The sequence below is a fragment of the Alligator mississippiensis genome, chromosome 4, assembly GCF_030867095.1.
Source record: "Alligator mississippiensis isolate rAllMis1 chromosome 4, rAllMis1, whole genome shotgun sequence".
Taxonomy (NCBI): domain Eukaryota; kingdom Metazoa; phylum Chordata; order Crocodylia; family Alligatoridae; genus Alligator; species Alligator mississippiensis.
This window is the reverse complement of record NC_081827.1, coordinates 32,397,696-32,422,474: the sequence shown is the minus strand read 5'-3', so window position 1 is coordinate 32,422,474 and position 24,779 is coordinate 32,397,696.

Here is a 24,779-nt window from a genome sequence, read left to right as displayed (position 1 = left end):
GGGAGTGTGCCCAAAGGGAAGTCCCCTACTCACTCCAAAGCCCCTATCCCCCCAAAGCAGAGTCAGGCCTCCCTGGAGCAGTGGGGGAAAACCACAGACAAAGGCAGGTGTGTTGCCTGGGCAAGCGAGGTCACCCAGAGCACTGGGGAAATGCTTGCTCTTGATGCCCAGCCCTTCTCTGTAGTTGAGTGGCCAGGGTTCAGGTGGCTCATGGCACTCGTGGCCCCATCCTACCAAGTGCCTGCATGCACCACCTTTAGCAGGACAGTGGTGTCCTCCCTGTGTGAGGCATGCAGGAAGTACTTGAGGGAGGAGCTGTGCAAGGTAGGGCCGCAGGTAGCCTTATACTTCACCTCCAACATCTGGAGCAGCCAGGGTGGCGATCATACCTACCTCTCCATCACAGGGCACTGGTGCAATCGGTCAGGCTGTCGGTGGGCTGTACTTCAAGCTGAAGTGATGGATGAGTCCCATGTGGCAAGGGAGATCACAGTGACTATAAACCACGTGGTGCAGGGGTGGCTTATTCGGCAGGGCAAGCTCACCTGTGGATTCATGGCTACCAACAGTGGGGCCAATATGGTCAAAGTGGTCCGTGATGGCATCACTGTGTGGCACACAAGCTGCACCTCGTAGTCAGGGATGCTTCAGAGGAGGAAAGGGATGCTAGTGATGATGCCGTTAATAGCACCCAGCTGATTTCAAAATGCAGGAAGTTGGCAGGCTACTTCCACTGAAGCATCAAGAGGGGTAAGGTGCTGTGGGAGAAACAAGTAGAGATGAACATCCCATAGCACAGAATCATGCAGAATGTGGAGACTTTATGGAACTCCACATACCTGATGCTCAAAAGGCTGGTGGAGCAACAGAAGGACATCTATGAGATGGCCTTTCTCAGGGAGATTGGGATCAGCAGCCCCCTTAAAGCAGAGTGGGATACCATCTCCCACATCTTGGTGGTCCTCAAGCCCTTCCTTGAAGCCATGGAAACCCTCAGCACTGCCAATGCCCTCCTTAACCAGGTGATCCCCATAGTGAGGGAACTTGAGAAACAAATGGAGAAGTTCCAGAGGATCAATGTTCCTGGCTGGGGCAAGCCACTGTCACCAGATGTGCAGGCACTGGTGAGGTGGCTGAAGGAGAGTATCAGGAACTGTCTGGATCTGTTGCAGTCCAGTACAGTCCACATGCTGGTGGGCATGTGCAACCCAAGGTTGAAGGGGAGCATATGCACTGGCAGCATGAAAATTTGATCACTGGATGGAGGTGCTGGTGAACAGAGTCAGGGTGGCAGAAGGGCAGAGGTGAGGGGATGTGGAAGAGGGGGATCCACTTTACCATGCCAGCACTCCTAGCACCAGCCAGTCTCCTCCACACCAACCACTGCCAATGTGGGCAAAGAGCATGGCTTCAATGTTGGGGTCCAGACACACCAGACCCCACCCTCGGGCAGGTAGTGCTGAGGCTTCAGTGGCTACCTATCTCGCTAAGGATGTGGAGCCACTGGACTGTGACTCCTAGGCCTTTTGGACAAACCACAGCTAGCTGTGGCCAGATGTGGCCACAGTTGCCTGCAAATCCCTTTCCTTTCCATCAACCAGTGTTCTGAGTGACAGGGGGTTCAGCATTGCTGAGGATGTTGTGACACCCCACCGCACCTGCTTGGATCCTGGTGTGGTGGAGCGGCTGGTGTTCCTCAAGGTGAACCTCCTTTTCTGGGGTTCCCCAAGCTCCACCTGCAGATGGAGTGAATGCCACCCTCCTCACTCCATCTGCACCTATTTCTGTTTTATTTTTTTAAACCAATTAATGTCCCACTCTCTGAATTGGAGGCAGCACTCACTGTATCACCAGCCAGCAGGGGAAGAACATGTCTCTGCTGAGCTCCCATGCCAGGACGAACTTGGAGGTATGAGCTGGGGCTATGGGGAAAGAGAAGACCACAGGTCTTGGGCAAGACCACTAAAACTGCACTCTGCCAGGGTCAGGAGGCCTGGTGAGACTGCTGGTGGCACGGCTACCTCAGGAAATGACAGGACCAGGGATCCCCCTGGTGAAAGGTGGGTAGGAGGTCCCCTAACCTCCAGGCACCACACGCATGCACACAGTCCTGGCTGGGGAAAGCCCAAGCCCATCATATCTTTGACATGCCTGGGCTTGCTGGTTGCAGTAGAGTTCCTGCAGCCTGGGGCTGGTTGCAGTAGAGTTGTGAGGCTTCAGGTGAGCTCAGCTTAGTTGCCTGGGATGCCAGATTTTGGGTTGAAAAACCCTTTGTCAGGCTGAGGAAGCACCTGCAGTTGGTGTGTGTATGTGCTGTTCCTGGATGGAAGGAATAATAAAGAAGTCAAAGGCTGGCATGCAATGTAGGCAAGAAAGCCAGTCGGTAAAAATGGAAATGGAGGCATCAGGGGGTGAGAGAGACAGGCTGGGGTAGAAGGGCAGGGGGATGTAGCAGGTAAACATGAAGAGGTACATGGGGAGTCAGCTGTCAGGAAGGCTAGTGTGTGTAAAAATCCAATGTCTATACTGAGTCCATGAGTTTCTGTACCTAGGAGGTTGATAAAGTGAAGTTCATAGGCCTGGCTGTGAAAAGTGGATTTTAAATTGTTCCCTTTCAGGATCAGGCATGAGAGACCGGAGATCAGAGTGTTTTTTTGTTTGTTTGTTTTGTTTTGTTTTGTTTTTTGTGAGAAATGTGCTCCCACAGGTAATTGGGTGTTCTTGTCTTTGGTAGATTCTGGTGTGCAGCTTGTGAGGGTACTGAAGATATGTTGGCAGGTTTTGTGTTTTGAGCTGTAGGATGTTGGCTTCTGGTGATGAGGTTAGCAAGGTTCGGTGCTTGTTTGAATTTACAAACTGTTTTTCACAACTGGGCCTATGAACTTCATTCCTTGTGACATGTCCTTACACCAACACCTGCAGCACCTGTCCCTGGTCAGCTGGCCAGAAGGACATGGAGTCCTGGGCACACCTAAGCCCCAGGGCTGGCAGGAAGAGTTCTCTGGCAGGTGCTGGAGAAGAAGCTCCTGCAGGAAAGGAAAGAAAGGCTCTAGCCTGTAACAGTTTGGCTGCTTGACATGCTGCTGCTGCTACTGTGCTGCAGTGCATTGCAGTGCTTACCTTTTGTTATTTAAAGTGGTGACTGGGATGAGGCTGTAGGGGAGGAGGAGCCCTCATTGGGGCACATTACCATGTCATGTAGAGGCCCCAGCGCCAGTGAGGATGCGCTTTAACGCACACATACCATCAAACATAATTAATTTTGCTAGTCAGCAGCCTGAGGTGCAGCTTCCCAGAAACTCTTACACTTATCTCCTTGAAACCGGGTAGAATTCATGGCCTCAGCATGGGCTACCATCTCTGCAGTTTTCACCATACTGTGCCTTAACACATGCACATGGCACGAGTTTTGCTTGTCAGCAGCTTAAGGTGCAGTTTCCCAGAAATCCCAGTACCTATCTCCTTGAAGCTATGTAGGCCTCACGCTCTCAGAAGAGGCTACCATCCCTGATGTTTTCATCCAAGTCTTCCTTAACATACGCACATGGCATGAGTTTAGCTTTCAGAAGTTTGAGGTGCAGTGTCCCAGAAATCCCTGCACCTATCTTCTTGAAACCTGGCAGACTTCTGCTGACGGGACTCTTCTGCCACCTGAGTTGCAAGCAGGTGCTTCCCTCCTCTGTGTGATAAGGAACCCTAGCCCTGTTACCAGAAAACAGGCTGGTCCCTTTAAGATGAGAACTTTCCGGGCACAGCCTGCTGGCAGGGTGGGGCTTAAAAACTGAGCTTGGCTGGCTAGTCAGGTGACTGGAAGGGGGCAGGCCAGAACTATAAAAACCCTGGGCTTGGCAGTAGTTAGAGGCAGCAGCCAAAGGGGAAAGAGGTTGTTCATGAGAGTTCCACAGAGAGACTTAGCTGCTGGTCCAGCTGCTGTGAGAAGGGAACTCCTGATGACCCTTAGAGAAGTGATGGCAGCGCCACAGGAAGGAGCATCACAGACAGCAGGGAAGCAGAAGCACCAAGCCATGAAGAAATGTAAGCTGGCATGATGCCTGCTTTAATTTCTTTTCTTTTTTTTTTTTTTTGTGGTTATAACCCATTGACTTACTGTTTATATATATTTATTGATTGATAGACTGGTTGTTTGTGGTCGAAGCTGTAGGGGAGGAGGAGGCCTCATAGTGCCTTGGGTGCAGTCATAAAAGGCCAAAGGGTGCTGACAGACATGTAGGTCCTTGCCTTAATTTGTGATACTTTATATAAAGTGCCATGAGTTATGGTGACACCCCCCCCCCCAACTCAACAGACACTCATCTGTTGCATCAGGGAGTGGGAGAGAGAATCAAGCTCCACTTTTAAGCTGATCCAGCAGAGGAGCCTGCCTTCAGACTCTCTTCCCTAGTCCTTCTCTGCCACACCCAGGTCTGGCACTGTCTGCAGGAAGGGAAGGGGAGCAAACTGTGATCTGCAGTTTGTTTGCCCTGAACTGGGGAGGGTGGGGACTGAGTGGGAGTCACAAGGTGGGGAGAACTGCAATCTACACCCCACCCCCCCAACTCCAGCTCAGGTTGGGAAAACCCAAACCTGCAGCTCCCTTACTCTCCCTTCTCTCCCCTTCTTTCCTGCGGACAGCACCAGGGGCTGGGCTGGACTGGGCTGTATGAGCCCAGCCTTTATAACACTAACAAGCTGACCCTAGGGAACAGAAGTTTCTTAAGGCACTCCTCTTTGGAGAACCTTCATTTGATCTCTCATTAGATGAGGGTTAATTTGTTGCACTATCAGGCACTTTTAAAGTGCTCTGCAGCTGTGCAAATGTGTCAGGCATGGCTGTAGAAGACTTTCAAGGGGCTGATCTCACAACAAATGTCACTTCTGTCAGTGCCGTATGTGAATCTCTTTCCCTGGTGGTAAGTCCAACCCCTAAAATAAATACTTACGTTATTTTCTCTTTCCTTCTCAGACTTGCAATCAAAATAAAATGTGCTAAGATCATTTAATAAGGATGGGGGAGGCATTGCAAGCATACTAATATTCATTTTGAAGTGCATATTTCATTTTTCAAGTGTTCAGGATACTGTAATACAATCACCATATGTACTCACACATATATTATTGACTGCTGAGCAAGTTACAATATTTTAATGCTATGCCAAGCCAACCCTATTGGACCAGGTTTAAATGCATAGAACTAGATTGCAGTACTCAGGCAGAGTGCTGGATTTGTGTGAAGTACAAAGGCACTAAAGAAATGATCTTACAGTGGAAAATTAACTTCATAAACCTTTGAGCTGATGCAATCTAGAATGCTAAGTTGGAAAAAAGAATGGGTGAGGACACTGATCAGTATTTACATTTTTCTTTCCAGCCCTGTTACAGGCTTATTGCCACCACCACTACCAGTGAGCAGCTTCCTAGTCTCATTGTCGCAGTCACCGCAGTATTCTGGATTACAATCTAGGGGCTCAGCATTTAAGCATTATAAAATGTTTATATACCATAAGAGTATGTGAGATTGGTTTAAAATATTTGTTTTAGCTTTGTGTGCCTCAAGTTACTCTTTTATGCTGTTATATATTGCATTTAATTGGGTTAGCCTCCACTTCAGCGGGGGAAACAGGGATTGCAAGGTGGATGTGTGCATGCCTTCTATGAAATAGGCCACTAAGAATTAAATGGAGTTGTTTACCTCCAGCAGGAAAAAAAATAGTGAATACAGTGGAATCCCCCAAATCTTGAAATTTAATTTAGAACCACAGGCACTCAAGAGTAGGGATCAAACAGACATATTGGGAAGGATTTATTATTCATAAAGCATAGTACGAGAAATGTGGGGGAAAGACAACATAGACTACAGAGGGGGTCTGCTCTTAGGTCTATTACCCTTGCTGACATGAGTTCTGCTTATGTTTGGCTTGGCCAACCTGACCCAAGGAGTTAGGCAACCATAGTTCAGTTGGGCAACCAGGACTACTGTGTCTGAAAAGCCCGGGGTCAAGAGATCTGTGGGGCATCATCTGTTAGAAGCTGTGCTTGGGGGTGGCTTCAAGAGATACTTAGAGAGTAAAAAGTCTGTTGGTCCAAATCAAGAGCCTCTAGGGAATCTAGGACAGGCACTTAAATGCTTTATTGGTTGTACCCTGTTGTCATATAGATACTTTCCAGAAAGTTATTATGGGAATGTCAAGATTATGTTATATTCCAATAGGTATACTCTGGCCATGACTTGGCTACAGAGAGAAGTTGATCTTGAGGGGAAAAAAGGAAAAACAAAATCCAAGTATTAACATTGTGGGAGTAGCCTTTCTCTTAGTTACCCTTAGTACCTAAACCACAGGTCAACTAATAGAGAACTTTGATCATCTGAACAGGGTTTTGAGGCTATGGAGGTTCAATGAAACAAGGAACCGCAAGTTATAAAAGTGTACTAAATGGCCTTAGCAGTTCTTTCTGAGTGATCCACCAGAAAAGACTGGACAGAAATGACTGGCCAAAATCCAAAGAGCTCTCAGAGCAGTAAGGAAGGCATGTTTGATCATGCAATCATAGGTAATTGCTTAATAATTTTTATATGGATCTGAATGTCTTAGCTTTTTTCTAAGAACTTGGCATGCATTAATGTGCATTTAGAGATGCTTTACAGAACCTGAGGTTTTACTTGGTGAAACTATCATGTAGCTCCTGCAAAGAGGACTCATAAACCAATGGGTCCACAACTTCAGAGGCAATCTGAAAATATACAATACTGAGGATGACTGGGGAAATAGAAACTATTTTCCTGGATGTGAGGTAAAAAGGGGTGTTCTTTTTATTGAGTGTTCAGTAATTAAATCTCAAGTCATTACAAAAAGTGCAGAGTCTAGAGAAACAAAACCAAACAAAAAGCATTGGAAGCCAAATCTTAACAACTGTCTCTTTCAAAATCAATTCAGGGATATGACTTCCATTATTTTAATAATATGGGTTTTTTTTTCCATAACTTAAGAAATATAACAATTAAACATAAGCAAATTATCACAGTTTGGGTACATATAGACATTTGGGAAGTTTAAGGGGTTAGATTGAGTTAAAAATGGTCTTCCGATATAAAGGAAGTTGGGATGGGGGCCTAGTGGGGAGGCTTGGTGCATTGGGGGAGACAGGCTCCACAGGGGAATGGGTTGGCTAGTATGGTCCACTGGGGAATCAAGGGGCCTGGGCTAGTGAAGTTCACAGGGTGGATCAGGGGGGACTAGCAGTATCTGTGTGTGTGGGTGGGGGGGGGGAATTGAGGAGCATAGTAGTATCCTGGGGGGGGTGGGAGGGGAGGGATCAGGCTGGCAAGTGGAGTCTGTGGGGCTAGATTCATAGATGTTAGGGTCGGAAGGGACCTCAATAGATCATAGAGTCCGACCCCCTGCATAGGCAGAAAAGAGTGCTGGGTCTAGATGACCCCAGCTAGATGCCTATCTAACCTCCTCTTGAAGACCCCCAGGGTAGGGGAGAGCACCACCTCCCTTGGGAGCCCATTCCAGACTTTGGCCACTCGAACTGTGAAGAAGTTCTTCCTAATGTCCAGTCTAAATCTGTTCTCTGCCAGCTTATGGCCATTATTTCTTGTAACCCCCAGGGGCACGTTGGTGAGTAAAGCCCAACCAATTCCCTTCTGTGCCCCCATGATGAACTTATAGGCAGCCACAAGGTCACCTCTCAACCTTCTCTTGTGGAGGCTGAAAAGGTCCAGTTTCTCTAGTCTCTCCTCGTAGGGCTTGGTCTGCAGGCCCTTAACCATACGAGTGGCCCTTCTCTGGACCCTCTCCAGGTTATCTACATCCCTCTTGAAGTGTGGTGCCCAGAATTGCACACAGGGTTCCAACTGCGGTCTGACCAGCGCCTGATAGAGGGGAAGTATCACCTCCTTGGTTCTGTTCGTCATGCATCTGCTGATGCACGATAAAGTGCCGTTGGCTTTTCTGATGACTTCGTCACACTGACGACTCTTGTTCATCTTGGAGTCCACTAGGATTGGTGGGTACTGGAGAGGCTAACAGGGTCCATGGTGAGATCAGGAGGACTAATGGGGTCTGTGAGGGAGATTAGGAAGATAGAGGGGCTCTCTTCCCAACCCCCAGGTCCAGGAGTTATTTTTAGCCCCCCCAACCCGACTGCCCCCAGATGAACAAACCACATCAGGAACTTACCCCCCCCCCCAATGCTGCCCACTCCTCCCCCACCACAATTTACTTCAATTGGCTCCTGGCATCAAGAGTGTCTTGTGGGTTGGGGTGGGGGGGGTTCATGGGCTTGTGGTGGGGGGTGGAGCTGGCTGGTTTGTGGTGGGCAGTTGACCATCTCGGGGAGGTGGGGAAGGGCAGAGGGAATAAAAATATCCCAGTGCCAGAGGGGCAGGTAAGAAAAGCACACCTCCAGGGCTGGAGCCAGTGGCTGGACTTTCCCAGCCCCAGGGCTATGCTGAGAATTATACAGAAGTTGAGTTAAGTCAGGTATGCCTGAACTGATTTAAGTTAACCCTACCATAGAAGTAGTCTAACTTAGATCAGGTTGGCCATTTTTAGATCTATCTAATTGTCCTAAACTTCTTTACAGTTTACACTTAGATCGACCTAACTAGGGCAAACTAAGTTGGGTTGGGTGGCCCTTTTTAATGCCATCTAACCTCCCCCTAACTTCCCTGAACTTCTTTATCTATCCTTAATCTTTATGATTATATTATTGTAAATAAAAAGAAATAGAAAACAACCAATAAAAAATGGTCATTTCAATCATAGGTATTTTTCATGCCCCTCAGTAGAAAGCTTTAGTGGAAATGATAACTTTAAGAGTAAGTTTCTCAGTAGAAACCGAAGTACCTTATTCCCAAAATGAGTTCTGACTAGACACAGATAACCTACATGGGCAAATCTATTCATGTAATGTATTGGGGATAATTTAAACCATTTATAGAGATGCAAACATGAGTAATTTTAATTAAACTTATGAAACCACAGAAAATAGGTAAGTGAATTACTCAAAAGAAGCCATTCAAAAAAGTGTCTTCAGACAGGCAAATCAATGAATGTCAAGAAACTTGTAGTTGAATTAAATCTGTTTACCAACAATTAGCTCTATCTTCTCTTCAGGAATAGATAGTCTAAGCAACTTTTGTTCAACAGGAGAGGCTGCTAGTGGGTAAAATTACATTACCATTAATATGTCCTTTTAAAATCATGACAAGAACAATTTTAATCTAAATCATTAACTATGCTTTACTAGTTTGTCTCACCAACACAAGCTAACATCCTAGTAAGGTTGCCTCATGACCTGGAAGACTACTTCCTCATGATACTCTGCTATGGCTTCTTTTTTTCTATGTTCTTCGGTCTCTTCTCTATCTGGTTGTTTGCTTGTAGAAGTAAATAGAAAGAGTTAGGATAACGTGCAAAGTTGTGGATGGGCACAGAGAGAGGGAGAGATTTGTTCAATTCAGAAAGTTTGTTATAAAACATTCTTTTCATAACTGTGTGAAGGAAGGAATATGCACCTCTATCATGCTTGGTTAATACAAAATGAACTACTGGCATCTTTTCTTTGGCTTGGCAGCTTTATGGACTGGTCTTAGCAACATCTTCAGGTTGGGGATGTGCATAGCCTGTTAGCAGACTCTTACTTGTTCTTGTGGCAGGAAATCATTTTAATGTTAGATTTTCTTAATCAGTCCATGTTTAAATATCATAATAGTTTCATTAGGGTTTAAGAGGAGTTGAAATTGTGTTTTTTAAATAATCCATGCTGCCTAACTTTTTAATGTAAACAAAATGTCCAGCAATCAAAAAGTCTTGTTTTTTTAATTTACTTCTTTAAAAAGAGACTTTAAAATTAAATAGTAATTTAAAACGTTGTAATCCTTTATTCTTATCTTTTTGAGAAGTGGCACTCATCTTCATGTGTTGGGTAAGGAAATTGATTAGCATTTCCAGGCTACTAAATACTTTTCCAATTAAATAGCATTGTTTTTATGTAAATAATTTCTTACCTAATTAAGTGACCACTTGGAGCATCAAATGAGCTTACTCTTTTTTAGATGAAGCACCTCACTATTCAATTGCCAAGCAAAATGTTAAGTTACAGGGAGGTTTGTATAAAGATATACAGTATTCACAACCAGACATTTTTTTTTTAAGTTTGCACCTCACACATTTAAAGAACAACCAAGCGTTACACTATGAAAAGGAAACATGATTTAGTTAGCATAAACCAACTTCTTCTGTAGAATATTTTCCAGGGATGAATGTTTAAAGCTCTAGAGTGCTTATGGTAGAAAACACATTCAATATGAAAACCTTTAACACCTTTTTAAAAGATTTAAACTGTAGGCTTTTGCTCATAATAGGGAATAGAACATGGCTTGGTCTATGACATACTTTATAACTTTGATAGCACAAGCCTACATCATTCCTCTTTGAGCTTAATGGAACATCCTCATGGTTTTCTAAAGGAACCTTTTTAAAACATTATTGTCTTATAATGTTTTTGTTCTTAAGATATAGGGATCATGTCTAAATTAGACCAGTACTTGTACAAAGGGTCTCTTTGTTAAACAAGTGATTGAATGTTGGTTTGTGTTGGCCCTACCTTTATAAACATTCATTTTTAGCATATTAGCAACCTGCAATTGAGAGCTTTTTAATATATGGTTCATACAAAATTAAAATCCCAGTAACCAACATGTTTATTTATAAATCTATAGAGTATTCAAGCATATCTTGGTATTCTCTGGCCATCAGTGCAGAATTGTAACTAACAGGATTTTTGCCTTGGGCAAAACCCTGCTATAGAACAAGGGGACAGGGGAGGATACCAGAGTCTTACCTGCTATGGGAACTGGTAGTCTCTGGCTACTGTTGCCAGGGTGCAGTCTGCCTACCCCAGTTGTTGCTGCTGTGGCAATAGTTTGGGGTCTCTGCATCTGGCTGCTGCTACAACAGGGATGTTGCTGTTGCCATAGCATGGACTCCCCAGTGGGGATGCCATTCTGATGCCCCCACAAGGTTGGTGCCTACGGTTGGTGCCCTGCTTTCACACCCCAAGTTACCTACTTGTGCCTGCTATCTCCTTTGATACCTGAGGCAAATTAAGAAACAGAAACTTCCTTTGGTTTCATTAAGTAGCAGATAAATGAAGCAAGAAAAATTACAAGCATCAGGGTATAAAAATAATATATATATATCTCTTAAAAATACATCAAAGAAACAGGTCAGTTTAAAGTCACCTAACATTATAAAGATCAAATATTAAAAATTAGTAACCAGGTTTAAAACAATATGGAGGGTTCTTTATGATGCCTAGACAGGATAACCCTGCCAAGAGTCATATAGGAGCTGGGACCTGAGGGATGTGCCCAGGGACTCAGAACCAGGGATTCAATACCTAAAATCTGCACAGCCTCTGCAGTCAAGACCCCAACATTTGAATTCAGTATAGAAGCCTAATGAATGCCCAGAAGAAGGAGACTGTCAGGATTATAATGGTCCCTTCATCTGTACTAATAACGCACCTTTCACTTCTATTACAGGAACTTTCTTCTATCAGAAATTCTGAAAACAAGAGCAGAGAAAATGGGCCCAAATCAATGGTAAGGTTGATTCCACTGAGGCCAATGGAAGTACACAGTTTTATTTTTGGGGGTGTTAAATGAGGTGCAAAATAAATTCATGAAAAAGTTAACCAATTTGAAACCTGTCTTTTAGACAGGGCATGCTTCAAATAATGAATGTGGGCTTTTTGTTCCCCTTGCTAGGATTTCTAATTCAGAGACATAGAAGCACACAGGCCCATGCACAGGAATACATCTAGGATTTTGAAAAGGGAGGTGTACTATGCAGATGGTGGGGTGTGACATCAGGGGTGTCAAATTCATTTGACCCGATGGGCTGGATCCAAACTATGGGGCTTCATGCAGGCCAGGGAACTGCCTCTGGTGGCAGGACAGTGGCTTGGTGCAGCTTCTGGAGCTGATGAGTTGGCATGGCTCCAAAAAACAATTATACTTGCCACTAGTGACAGAAGATCCTGAGTTGAGTGGCAGGCAAGAGATGAAGAGGGGCAAGTGGTGGCAATTTCATCCCCTGGGTTCCAGAGCCGCAGCAACAAAGGGGCTCCAGCAGCTGTGGTGACAAGCCCCACATACACTACCTACTTGAAGAAGGGTCCAACTGCATTCCTGCACCCATCACCCTAAATCTGCCCCTGCACACAACTAAAACGAGAGAGCTAATGCCAGAGGTACTGTATGTTGATTTCATTAATAATAGATTTTCCTGAACAAGGCAGTAAAAGGAAAATGTCATATTCTTTTCAATTGCTTTTAGAAAAGGAATCATAAATCATTTTCCCAAATGGAAGAGAATAAATTCAGTAAGGAAAGTAATATTTTCAGGGTTTTAGGCAGGGTCTATAAATGAAAGTAAACGAAAGATTATAAACTGTTTTTAAAAAGTACTAGATCAGAAAAAGTCTCTGAAAAGTAGTACAGATTTTCTATCAAACAAATGCTGTCAACCTTGTGGGAAAAGATAAAATCACTACTGTACAGCCATGGACAACGCAGGACATTTTCCAATGCAAAATATGTTTCACAAGGATGATGAGGTTTCTGATGGATGAGAAGTAGGCAGAAGGTTTATCTATTGATGGAAACAAAAACAAGGAATCAACTGTGTCATAAAAATGATATTTTATAAAGGGCACAGGCAAACATATTGCATGAAAATAATACATCAAACAGGAAAGCAAATAAAGAAATGGATAATAAAATATGCTTGGTGAGGGATGTAGCTTTGCAGTTAAAAGATAGGGGCTCTTGTGTCTGCTTCTAGCTCACTGAGTGACCCTAGGGAATTTATTTAACTGTGTTTTGAGTTTAACTATGTATAAAATGGTTACTAACTTGTTTCCCAGGGGTATTATGAACTGATATAAGACAGTTGATCTTTACAGAAAAGGTAACATCTTTAAATTGCATTAGAACAAAGACAATAGGATTAGCACTGTGGTTTTCAAAGGAGACTAAACACCAAACTCCTGTTAAATTTCAGTAGCATTTGGGCATATAATTCATTTAGGCTCCTTTGAATATTTTCATCTATATGGCTACAAATTGAGGAAAGTGATAATAGAGAAAGGGCTACCATCTGTTACTCTGCAAAATCGGGACAAATGTGTGAAAGGAAGTTCATATATTTCAGGTGAGTGGAAAATGAGACACTGGGAGAAAAAGGCTAGTATTTCCAAAGACCTTTACCATTACAGTGTATTGCCATTGTAACAGTATTGCCATTACAATGATCTAAATAGTATACCTGTTATCAATCTTGCTATGTATTATTTTGTAGGATGGCACTCATTCTATGCTGGCCACTTTGCACTTGTAAGAGAGCCCCTGTTCTAAATTGACAGACAATTAGTTGACAGCTAGAAGTCAAAAAAAGGGAACAACCCCTGTCTGTCTATCCCTAAACGGAAATTATCTCTATAAAGAAAGACTTATTATGGGCAAGGTAATACATGATTAAAGAGATTCTTAAAAATTAAAAGGGTCGGAGTCTTATGAATGAATTCCATGTGGGGAGAGATCTCACACAGGTGGTGACAAGGAAAAAAATATTAAATAGTTGTGAGTTTGGGTCCATTGACTTCAACGGAGAGCTCTACTTAAAAATTTGTGATGTGTCACATTGATTTTAATAATGTTTGATTATTTTAAAATGGATTTTATTAAATTAACATATCTAACAATACTTCAAGCCACATATAGAGCCTGATTCTGCTACCCATTACATTTAATGGATATGTTCTCAGTGATATAGTAGAAATAGGACTGAAGTATAGAAGGCCCACCTTAACACTGACAGAACAAATTATGTCCCTTAGATGTGCGTTTCCTGCTAAAGCTATTCAAGTCATTCAGGTAAATCAGAGAGAATTGCCAAAACTCTTTATATAAAGCAATACATATTAATCTTTTCCTAATGGTAAACCAGATCCCAAACATGGTATGTGCAGAACAGTAGCCCAATGTGTACTATTCTAATTCAGGAAAGACAGTGAGGAAAAATCAACGCTTTAGAGAGAGGCTGTCAAATGCTGTTTCTACTGGTGAGCAACTAACCCTTCAAGCAATGCCATTAATTTCTGTCATATTGAATGAAATAGTTTGAATGTTTGTAAAGGTTGCCCATTAGCCAGTTTCAGGAAGAAGATAAGTTTTATCTCCTTATCTAAGTCATTGTTTTGGGACTATGTGCAAAAGGTCCTGATTTGTTTAAAGTCTTAATTTAAATTTTATCTTTAGAAGTCTTTTACAAAGAGAGCAAATATCCTGAGTTCCGAGAGATCAAACCCTAAGGCCTTTTGACCAGATTGGTAAGAAAAGGGCATTTGCAGTGATATGGAAGTTTCCCAAAGGTAATTTAAAACACTCAACAAAGGCAAAAGAATCTGAGTAAGATCCGAGCCCAAATTTGGGAGTAGTGACAGGTTTGAGTAGGAGGAGCCCATTGACGGCAGCTCGCTCAATAAAAACTGTAACTTACTGTCCCAATTTGGAGGTGACTTCACTTGCAGAACAACAAAGGAAGAATCGCAAGTGTAGCCCAGATCAGACCGATCACCTGAACCAACCTCTCCGTGAACACGAATCTCTTAGTTCACGCTGAAGCTGCAGAGCACCCGAAAGGGACTGAAGGAAGGGGACTTAGTCCTATCACTGCTGAGGCCAGCCTATTGAATTGTATTGCTGAGGCGAGCCCATTGAACCGTACTACTGAGGCAAACCCATTAAATTGTACTACTGAAGAATTAAACCATATTTTGGTATTTGGCTTCTCGGAATTCTAGGATTGTAAGTATATTATGAAAAATAATAGTATTGATTCAAATTTAACTTTTAGTTGTAATTGTAGTTGTTTTTGTAATACTAATTGTTACAGCATTGTTTGGGAAGGAAGTGCATTTGGAGCTAATATATGTAGTTATTGTGTTTTTAATGTTTGTGGTGTTTCTTCAAGCTAAGCAGTGTTATATGCATAGCAAAGAGTTTTAAAATAAAATTGTGTTGTATGAATTAAGTGTGTAATCATTGTGAAATCGTGCAATCAGCTAACTATTCCCACAGCCAGTGCATCAAAACGAATCAGTAAATTGTGTGGCATTTTCTCTATTCCATAACCCACTAGAGACAATTTCATTGAGAATATTTGTCTGAGTGTGAATAAGGAAATAAGTGTTGTCCTATGCTGTTTGAATACCATGGTATCTGTATGGAATTGTAGCTGAACACCTGGTTTTTTGAACATGCTGCTGACAACTTCCCCTACTTAGGCCAATGCCTTAAAAGGTCCTATAAATATCATAATATCATTTACAAGATTGTAACATTTGGTGTCTTCTGGAAGAGCTTGTTAATTGAACAAGTTTATCAGTTCCTGTGTTTAGAAAAGTCTGAATTTTACATCATTATTTGCACAAGCAAATTTTCAGGTTGCCATTTATTTTTCCTGACTCTAATGTGGACTTATGCTGAGTTAATAGGTGGTTTGAATTAAAATGAACTTGCAATCATTCAGGATAGGATTTGTTCATTAGTGTACCATGAAATCATTTAGTGCACTTTAGTTTTCACTTTAACAATTTTAAATGAAAATTCTCTGCTTTATTTGGAGAAATTATACATTTTCTTGAATAAAAAAAAATCAAATATGTATTTTTTGTTGAAAGAAAGTTATACATGTGCACAGACACTGTTTTGTTGAAAGATTAAACATACCAAAGCCAAAAAGTATTCAGTTTGTATCTGAAAACCAGAGTATTTAGCTGTTTCTCCAGTGTCATAGTTCATGCATTATGCAGTGCCTCTGTTCACTTGCAAAGCAGACCCTAGTGGATCATGGAAAATTCAGGCTGATCAGAGAGCTCAGTGTAAAGAAGTCCATAAGGCTATATTTACAATAGAAAATGTTTCCCAGAATGAGCGAGACATCGTAATGGAAGCAATACCGGGTCCTCATAAAGTCCTTGTACACAACCTAAGTTATTAAAGTTTAAAAGTGCACAAGGACTTTATGAAGACCCTGTATAGAGGCCAAGAGATAGGCATGTTATATCAACAATGATGGTGCAGAGTGTTCATTGTTCTAGCACATTAAATATTCCTAGCAATGAAACAACTACACTAGTTCTGGAAAATGTAACTTTCCCTTAGGCTGTATAGAGAAGGCTCTTACAGGCATAACTGTACTTCTATCTAAAATAACATCTCACTGCTGAAAGGTGCAAAGGACTATTAATTCTCACTGAAGTGAGGAAATGTGGAGGGTTCTTAACACCATGTGGGATCAAATCTCTAGTACTTTGTATTTTAATTATTTTTGTGCTTTGACAAGGAAAAGGGTGGTGAGGAAAAGGTTGATCTTAAAAAAAAAAAAAGCAATTTTGATAGGAAAAAAAATTTAGCAATATTTTTAGAAAACAACAAGTTCTTATAAGAGTACAGACCATTTTGACAACATATTTTGTTCCTGATATTTAACGTGTCAGCTGTGACATCTATGATTTTTTTTTAATTGAGATTACATAATCATGTTACTTTGAATATATTTTCAGGCCATGTATATTTTCTTTTAGTTTTCAGTATTTTTTTTTTTAAATACATTTCTTATAATCTATCAGTGAAGAACATTTGTGCAACACAGGAAATTTAAAAAAAAGCTTGAAAATCACTGGTAAGCGTGCTGGAAGCCAAACTCCACAAAATGGGTAATTTTATTGTACCCATCAATAGATACAATTTTCACACATTCCAGTTAGACAAAGTCCTCTCCTCTTCCTGTATTATTCTGCTTGGTAGTGTACCCGAGGGGGTGAGCACACAAAAATAGCTGCTGCTAGAGCTTGTGGTTGGTGCCACTGCCATCACCAGCTCTGCAGCAGCCAACACTGCCCAGGACACACAGCTGCCTTCTTATGCGTCTGGTCCTGCTAATATTCTGCTTCCTCACACCTTGAAAGGATCTGAGGTTTTGCCAAAAGAAAAGAGGTTCATAAAAGGTTCAGGATGGAAGTCAAGAAGTTTTTCTATTCCTACTGTAGAACTTCCTTGCATTGTAACCTCGGGCAAATCATTTTACCTCTCTGTACTTCAGTTCCCCCATCTCTTAAAAGAGAGGCAATACCACTCCACCTATATAAAATATTGTGAAGTGTACAGATGGAAAAATACTACAGAAGCATTTAAAACTGTTACTGTGGAATTAATGGTAGTACATTCTTACTAGAAAAATGTTGACTATAGTCTTAATTTTTCCAATACCGCTTTGAGAATAAACACAATGTAGATGTTTTAGCATCTACTGTTTTCCACAGAGATCATTTTAAGTGTAAAGGCTTTCTAAGGTATTTAATGGATTTATTTTATATTAGAAGAATTGTTAAAGTGTTTTCCTGAGATTCAGTGGAACCTCATTGACTTAAATTATTAGAAAGTAGATTGAGTAAGTCACTGGGGAACAATCCTTCACCTGAAGGGGAATAAATTGGAGAATTTTATAGGCATTTTCCAGATCTAATTACTGGGATTTTGTGATTAAGGCAAAGATTCTAGCTAATGAAAACATTATTTTTTTTAATTAGCATTGAAAGGTCTGTGTAGTTGCCACAAAAAAATACAGATAATCCTTTGTCTTTGGAAGAAGCAAAGGACTATGAAAGTATAAGAACATATATCATGTTGTAATATAGTAGAGCAGCAGTGTCCAACCTGTGGCTTATGAGATGAATGTTTATTTGTGTTCTTCAGGCTTCTTTTGACCCATTGCTCCCCTCTTCTCTTCTGTTTCTTGCCCCGTCCCCAGAAACAGGGTGGGGTGACACAGTCCCTGGGACTGGAAAAGCCCATAGCCCAAGCCACTTGCACAGCATCGTGGAGCAAGGAAAGGGTCCCATGGCCAGGGAGCTCAGGGTGGAGTTTGGGGTGCCCATGTAGCATGTACCCCTGGAAACCCATGGCCCATGCTGATGCAGTTTGAGCATCATGTGGCTCCCTCTGGTACAGCCTACACATCGTGGTGCCTGGCTACTTGAAGTTGGACAGTCCTGTCTTATAGAATTTAGTCTAGGCACATTCATATTGGTAAAAAAAGGAAGAGAGACATCACAAAGTTAACTTTCATTATTGGTAGGGGTTTACTCAACTTGAGGTGGGGGCTGGCTGACTTTGTGGGCAGATTGCAGAACCAGATGCTATTTTCATGGGCTTATCATGCCCCCCCCATATGCATTTGATTGGCCAAGGGGCCTCAGTGGCCCCACCCCCCCATTGATTGGCGGGAAGGATGTTCTGTCACACACTCTCTCCTCAACAGTAATTGGCTGAGGGCTATCATGCAGCCCCACCCCTCACTGTTGATTGGTGGAGAGGAGTGGGGTTCATGATGGGCATCCCTCTCAACCAATCAGTGGCAATTGGCAGCCATCTTGCTTCCTTGCCTTTGTGCCAGCAGCTTCCCTTCCCGCAGCAGAATGCATGTCTGGGAGGACTGCTGCCTCCTACTGGTGAGCAAAAATTTATATTTAGTGAGCTTATTTTTCCCCCCTGAAGATTTCACAAAGATCACCCAATTTGACAATTCTGAATTCTGAAAATTAGTACAGAGGTAAGAAGCACTATGACACAGTGTTTCCCCCAATCTCTTATGGCGGTGAGTGTAAGTAGGATTACAAACAGTGGGAAGTAGCTGTGTGTGTGATGGCACAGTCTGTGGATAAGCTAAATGCATGAAGTTCCTTCTAATTGTCCCTAAGTAAACCCCATGGAGATGACCATAAACTTCACTAGTCAAGCTAATATAGATTCATAGATGCTAGGGTCGGAAGGGACCTCAATAGATCATCGAGTCCGACCCCCTGCATAGGCAGGAAAGAGTGCTGGGTCTACATGACCCCAGCAAGATGCCTATCTAACCTTCTCTTGAAGACCCCCAGGGTAGGGGAGAGCACCACCTCCCTTGGGAGCCCATTCCAGACCTTGGCCACTCGAACTGTGAAGAAGTTCTTCCTAATGTCCAGTCTAAATGTGCTCTCTGCTACCTTGTGGCCATTATTTCTTGTAACCCCCGGGGGCGCCTTGGTGAATAAAACATCACCAATTCCCTTCTGTGCCCCTGTGATGAACTTATAGGCAGCCACAAGGTCGCCTCTCAACCTTCTCTTGCAGAGGCTGAAGAGGTCCAGGTGCCCCAGTCTCTCCTCATAGGGCTTGGCCTGCAAGCCCTTAACCATACGAGTGGCCCTTCTCTGGACCCTCTCCAGGTTATCCACATCCCTCTTGAAGTGCGGCGCCCAAAATTGCATGCAGTATTCCAACTGCGGTCTGACCAGTGCCCGATAGAGGGGAAGTATCACCTCCTTGGATCTGTTCGTCATGCATCTGCTGATGCACGATAAAGTGCCATTAGCTTTTCTGATGGCTTCATCACACGGACGACTTATGTTCATCTTGGAGTCCACTAGGACTCCAAGATCCCTTTCCGCTTCCATGCCACCAAGCAGGTCATTTCCTAGACAGTAGGTATGCTGGACATTTTTCCTCCCTAGGTGCAGCACTTTGCATTTCTCCTTGTTGAATTGCATTCTGTTGTCTTCTGCCCATTTGTCCAACCTGTCCAGGTCTGCTTGTAGTTGTTCCCTGCCCTCCGGTGTGTCTACTTCTCCCCAAGGGTAACCACAAGTCCAAGGGTAACCACAAAATGGTCAAAGTATGGCTGCTATTGAACAGACATGCTGTTGGAGGGAAGAATTTTCCCCATTCCTTTGCACAGTCCACAGGGGAGGTGGTCAGAGTATGACCATGAAGAAACTGGAGAAACAGAAAGGTTAGGAAGTACAAGCACTCTGTATCTGTGAATAAACCATCTGTTGTGGCTCTGCAGGCCACTGCTCCATCCAATCTGCATTTCCTTGCATGGCAAGGCCTGCTGGCTAGCCTTGCACTGAAGCACTCTCATGCCACAGCCAACTCCTCCATAGCATGCTGAGCCGGGGAGAAGCCCCAGGCTGACAGGCTTCCCCCTGGGCCCTCTGCCAGCCAAGGCTCTTCCAAGCCAGCTCAACATGCTGCGGTACCAGACTCACATGAAGATGCAGCACTGGGGAGCAATAAGCTCTGGAGTTTATTTGTGCACATTAATTATGTGTGTAGACATACCCTCTGTAATTAACTTTCCTTCAGTGCCCAAGCAATGCAGCTGTGCCTGCTAAAATCGCAACCTTGTTCAAGGTTAGATCCCAAGGTGGGATGGATACTTGCTGCAGGATTTTTAGCACCAATGAAAGTAAAACACAGAAGTCTCTGATTTTACTACTGAAAAATGCTGTTGCTGCTTCATATGCTCCAGTCTCGTGATCAATATGTTCTGGGGGAGGAGGAAGCCTCTTTATTCTATATGAGGAACAGGATAAAATTTACATCTTCTAAAGGTTTTTTTGTTTTGTTTTGGGGGTTTTTTTTGCATAAACTTCAAGTCAAACACACATAGTCAAACAGGGAGGAATATGACCTCTGCTAAATGGGCAGAAACAATTGGTGATGGACAGGGGCGACAAGGGTGAACTCCTCAATGAGTTTTTTGCCTCAGTGTTCCTAAGTGAGGGGCAGGACAAGTCTCTCACTGGGATTGTAGAGAGGCAGCAGCAAGGCGCCAGACTTCCACGCGCAGACCCTGAGATGGTGCAGAGTCACTTGGAAGAACTGGATGCCTTTAAGTCAGCAGGCCTGGATGAGCTCCATCCAAGGGTGCTGAAGGCACTGGCCGACGTCATTTCAGAGCCACTGGCGGGAATATTCGAATGCTTGTGGCGCACGGGCCAAGTCCCGGAGGACTGGAAAAGGGCCAATGTGGTCCCCATTTTCAAGAAGGGGAGGAAGGAGGACCCGGGCAACTATAGACCAGTCAGTCTCACCTCCATCCTTGGCAAAGTCTTTGAAAAAATTATCAAGGCTCACATATGTGAGAGCCCAGCAGGACAAATTATGCTGAGGGGAAACCAGCACGGGTTCGTGGAAGGCAGATCGTGCCTGACCAATCTAGTCTCTTTTTATGACCAGGTTATGAAACGCCTGGACACAGGAGGAGGGGTGGATGTCGTATACTTAGACTTCAGGAAGGCCTTCGATACGGTATCCCACCCCATACTGGTGAACAAGTTAAGAGGCTGTGACTTGGATGACTACACAGTCTGGTGGGTGGCGAATTGGCTGGAGGGTCACACCCAGAGAGTCGTGGTGGATGGGTTGGCTTCGACCTGGAAGGGTGTGAGCAGCAACGTCCCGCAGGGCTCAGTCCTTGGACCGATACTCTTTAATGTCTTCATCAGCGACTTGGACGAGGGAGTGAAATGTACTCTGTCCAAGTTTGCAGATGACACAAAGCTATGGGGAGAAATGGACATGCCGGAGGGCAGGGAACAGCTGCAAGCAGACCTGGACAGGTTGGACAAGTGGGCAGAAAACAACAGAATGCAGTTCAACAAGGAGAAATGCAAAGTGCTGCACCTAGGGAGGAAAAATGTCCAGCACACCTACAGCCTAGGGAATGACCTTCTGGGTGGCACGGAAGTGGAAAGGGATCTGGGAGTCCTAGTGGACTCTAAGATGAACATGAGTCGGAAGTGTGACGAAGCCATCAGAAAAGCCAATGGCACTTTATCGTGCATCAGCAGATGCATGACGAATAGGTCCAAGGAGGTGATACTTCCCCTCTATTGGGCACTGGACAGACCACAGTTGGAGTACTGCATGCAATTCTGGGCACCGCACTTCAAGAGGGATGCGGATAACCTGGAGAGGGTCCAGAGAAGGGCCACTCATATGGTTAAGGGCCTGCAGACCAAGCCCTACGAGCAGAGACTAGATAACCTGGACCTTTTCAGCCTCCACAAGAGAAGGTTGAGAGGCGACCTTGTGGCTGCCTATAAGTTCATCATGGAGGCACAGAAGGGAATCGGTGAGGTTTTATTCACCAAGGCGCCCCTGGGGGTTACAAGAAATAATGGCCACAAGGTAGCAGAGAGCACATTTAGATTGGACATTAGGAGGAACGTCTTCACAGTTCGAGTGGCCAAGGTCTGGAACGGGCTCCCAAGGGAGGTGGTGCTCTCCCCTACCCTGGGGGTCTTCAAGAGGGTGTTAGATAACCATCTAGCTGGAGTCATGTAGACCCAGCACTCTTTCCTGCTTATGCAGGGGGTCGGACTCGATGATCTATTGAGGTCCCTTCCGACCCTAACATCTATGAATCTATACGTCTTTAAGTTTAGTTTCTGAGATCAATCATTTACTGCCAGAATGGCTTCTTGATAAAAGTTAGTTAGCATCATATGTTACTGAAAATAGACCTGTGTTGACCACTTATTCATTTTATATAAGGTTCAGTATGGTTTTAAAGACTGAGCCTGTCAAGAATCTAATTGAATGGGATAGATTGTAACATCTTATATGTGATGGATTTCAAATTAAATTGCATCTGATCATCTGTGTACTGCCAATGAGCACATATTTATGGAAGTTGTGTATATGTTTGTGTGCACTCATTTTTTGTGAATTTATTATTTTCTTTTATACTTGTGAAGGTTTTGTAGCATCCATGGTTCTGTGGACTAATCTGAGGGTATAGTTTTCCTGGAGCTCAATTCATAAAAACCTTAATGAGCTATAATAGTTTTGCAATCATAACTCTGCTTCTATGACTTAGACACTGCAGTTGTTCCTTAAGAAAATAACTTAATATTTACTGTACTATAACATGAACAAAGATTAGGTAAAATGCATGCAAGTAAATATGAGAGAGCGCAGATCTCTCCACAAGAATCAAGGGGTGCATCCAGACAAGCGCACATGTGCCTCTTGCCCCATCTCAAACCTCTTTGAGATGGGGCAAGAGACGTGCAGGAATGAAAAAATGTTCCCCGTGCTGTAAACTTGCTGCTTTTTTAGAAAAGCAGAGCAGGGCACGGTCCTGGACCATGCCCTGAGGTGCAACCAGAGGCTGGGTCCTCGATGGAAACACTCTGGTTGCCAGAGCATCGCTGTGGTTGGCCCCTTGCCCTGGTGCTGAAACACACAGCTGGCCAGGCTGCCATGTTCAGCCCCAGTGGCCCCAGCCTGGGCCCTTGTGCCCTCCCTCTGCCCTGTGCTGCCCAGGGGGGCTCTGCCAGGAGGTCCTGGAGCCCTCCCCTCCTCACCCCTGCAAAACTTTTTTTTCTGTTTTCTTTTGTTTGTGTGTTTGTTTTTAAGTGACAATACCTAGAGTTGGGGGGGCATCCATGGGGGCCTGGGGGTGCAAGTTGTGGGGTGAGGCTGGGCGTGGTAGCTATTGGGAGGTCTGGAGGAGCAGGGGTTGGGGCTGGGTGGGGGCAGCCATCGGGGGGGCTTAAGCAGCTGATGGAGGATGGGGCCAGGTGGGGCAGCGATCAAGGGGCTGGGGTCAGGCACGTGGGCCTTGCAGGAGGGGTGACAGCCCCTGTGAGGGCCCACATGTCCAGCCAATTAAGCTGGTTCAAGCGCATATGCTTGCATGTGTGGACACGCCCAAGGGTATGGATAGCATATACTCCTGAAGAGTTTAGAAATATCACACCACAACTATGATACCTGAAAACTCATCTATGTCTCTTCCAGCTATACAGTTTGTCCAATTAAAGGTATTACCCACAAAAAACCTTGCCTTTCACATGTTTCTTTATAATTATTTTAGTTTCCAAATCTCTCGGTCCTAAACTACTCTACAGCTCTTTAACAGAATATTCCTTTTATTTCAGATTAGTGAGATTCTAAAAGAATTTTTTCATTGTGCTAGTGCACTTTTGTAGATATCAAAATATCAAGAAAACATTCAGGGAACTGTATATGGAATAAATTAAAGGGAGTCCATAACATAACATGCATCACATAGTTCTGATACTCTTGTACATTTTACTGCGTCTAATCAAATGTCTATACTTGCAAACACAAGTTATATTTCTGTGTGATATATGGAAGTGTTTTTATACAGTGTCCTCCTTTCACAAGAGAGATTTATTATGAACCTCACTATTGGACAATCTTCCTCTTACCAGTTCTGTGTGTTGTACAGTGTTTTATATTTATGTGTTCTGTCAGCTAAAATAGCATTATCTACTTCTGCCTGCTTTCTAGGTCAGTGATCAGCTGTGGTATAGTTTGTTTGTTTGTTTTTTCCTCCTCCTACTGTAGAATCTAACTCCACCTGACTGAAGTCAAAGCCAAGGTTTCCATTGTCATAAATGACATGGAAATGCAGTTATTTGTGTAATTATATTTTATTTTAGATACAAATTGTCTTGTATCTCCATCGCATTCCTCCTCTTTAACAGATCAAAAAATATAAATTGGAACACTACACATGATGGAATGTAATGGCCACTACGTAATTATACAACAAATATCAATTAAACTCCATGGGGACTGGGGTGGCATGGACACTAAGGTACATGGTTGACAACCCTGAGGTTGCAAGTTTGAGGCCATAGTATAAGTGCTCACAGATTCTGTTAGATTCCTATGAATCTGCAAATTCTGCAAAATACCTTGTCACAAGAACAGGAAAAAGGAAGGAATTAAACTCCATAGTCTCCCCACCATGCCAGGGGAATCTTTCTGAAAGGATTGTGTTATGATTTAGTTAGATGAACTCAAATACCATATATTATTAGGAAGTAAGGTCTGATACTCC